The 2,310-nt window shown below is 33.3% G+C and overlaps 1 non-coding gene across 1 annotated transcript; it reads right to left on the reverse strand.

The window, feature by feature from the left end:
• Positions 1-1,076: 1,076 nt before the first annotated feature.
• Positions 1,077-1,143, reverse strand: LOC119627602 (small nucleolar RNA SNORD37). The gene has a single exon (XR_005243801.2). It is a non-coding gene; the product is annotated as a small nucleolar RNA SNORD37 (small nucleolar RNA).
• Positions 1,144-2,310: the final 1,167 nt, after the last annotated feature.

The following is a 2,310-nucleotide window of genomic DNA, read 5'->3' on the forward strand; positions in this document are numbered from 1 at the left end:
GTTGATAGCCAAAGAATTTAAGAATAAATTATTCTTGTAAACATAGAATAATTTTTATTTCAAAAATATTAAAGTAAAAATTATAACAATCAGAATTTATGTTTTTTGAATGCTGGATATTGTTCTAAATGCTTAGAGTGAATCGTCATCTAATTGTCTGATAAACTCTGAAACATAGATATTATTATCATCATCCTCATTTTAGACGTGAGGAAACTCAGGAAAGAGGTTTGTCTAAGGCCACATATTAGGAAGTATTAATAAAATGTGCTTTTTACATTTTTTCTCCCCAAATCCACCTTCACAGCAAAAATCAGTCACCCTGTAATGATACACATTTACATAAAGCTTCAGTATATTTGTAATATAAAAGCTCCATTTCTCAACTCTTCATCATAGCCCACCCGCCTTGTTCATACATACCCATCTCAAATGGTCCTGAGAAAAGCAATCTGGTTCAATTTGCTAAGGGGGCAAAAATTCCCAATAAGGTTTAGTGATTGCCACAGTTGGAATGTTCTGAAATCAGGGCCATGTTCCTGTCATGGCAAATTAGGTCAGCATGGTGAGACATGGAACCATGCATAGGATGACGGAATGTAAAAGTACATTATTAGCTGATGTCCTCTCTGTTTTATTTTTCCCTGGTGACATTTAACAAATTGAATGTAAATGTTCAGAAACACACAATGCTCTGTTAGATGGTTTAAAAGACGTAGGAGGAGGAAAGAGTAGCACGCGAACTGGCAGGCAATATCATAATATGACACTGACTATTGTGTACATTTCAGAAAATGTTATTTTTCTAAGAATGTCTTTTAGGAGTTATCCTTTAAGTAGTCCAGTACTTTTTTGCTCAAGCTGTTTTTTTAAGTGTGGCAGAAGTAATTCTGTAAACCTCTAGGTGGTATTATAGAAACATGGATGTTTAAAATATACACCCTTATAATCGGACATGGTGATATTATACAAAATTAATAAAAGTGTGAATATTTTCAACTACCCTATTGAATGCCAGAAAATGATTAACTCTTAATTTTTTTAATTTTTAAAATTTTTCTTTTTTTTCCCATAGTCCTCAGATGCTAGATTTTTTCAATAGACATCAAGTCAAAGTAAAAAAAAAAATTGGTCGTCACCTACTATTTTAAGTCTTACATATCTCAGACAATAACTAAGACAAAATGGCAGGATAGTTTGGTGGTTACCCATGTGGACTCTGTAACCAGATTTTTTGGTTAGAATCTTGACTCTACTACTTACTGGCTGTGTGACCTCGGGAAAGTTACTTAACTTCTCTGTCCCTCTATTCCCCTGTAGTGTGAAATAAGTTTCATAATACCTCATCAGAATTTTATGAGGAATAAATGAGTTAAACATACAAAAAATACTTAGATAACTGCTCAGTACAGAGTAGGTACTCAATAAAAGTTAGCTATTAGTATCATCTTGTAAATGCTTGACTTTTACTGCCGTTTTAATCTAAATATCTTGCAGATAAAACCCAAATGAACCACAACTTCCTTCACCAATGTTAAAGCAAATCAAAACTCAGAGATATATTTAAAAGAAATATAAATCCAAATTCAAAGAGCCTGAAAAATACTTAGATCTTACTGATGTTTTATTGCAGATACAGAAGTATTCACAGAAAAATTTCTAGCACATGTGCTTTCTGAAAGAACGTTTGCCACATACATTTTTAAAAGATCTCTGCAACTATTGTGTAGATAAGTATAGCATGAAAGAATCATTTAAGAGTTGCTGCAGTTGTTCAAAGATAAGATGAGGTTGGAATGGACGATAATCACGGAAACAGAGATGCACAAAAGCAGAGATTCTTTACTTAATATTCAATAAACACAATGTGGAGCTACTTCCCCACAGATACAAATATATAGCTATAGAAAATAACAAGTTTGGGCGAAGATGTGGAGAAATTGGAACCTTCACACAAAGCTAGTGAGATTATAAAATGCAGCCATTTTGGAAAACAGTTGGACAGGTCCTCAAAAAATTAAACACAGGTTATCATATGACCAGAAATTCTGTGAATACTCTTAGGCATATAACCAAAAGAATTAAAAATATATGTCTACATAAAACAATTTGTACACAAATGTTCATAGCATCATTAATTACATTAGCCAAAAAGTGGAACCCAAATGTCCGTCCACTGATGGAAAAATAAAGTGCAGTATATGCATGCCATGAAATAGTATTCAGCCATGAAAAAGAATGAAAAAAAATTTGTGAGACAGGGCCTCACTCTGTTGCCCAGGCTGGAGTGCAGTGACATGATCATGGCTC

The sequence above is a fragment of the Chlorocebus sabaeus genome, chromosome 3 (assembly GCF_047675955.1).
Source record: "Chlorocebus sabaeus isolate Y175 chromosome 3, mChlSab1.0.hap1, whole genome shotgun sequence".
In the NCBI taxonomy this organism is placed as follows: Eukaryota; Metazoa; Chordata; class Mammalia; order Primates; family Cercopithecidae; genus Chlorocebus; species Chlorocebus sabaeus.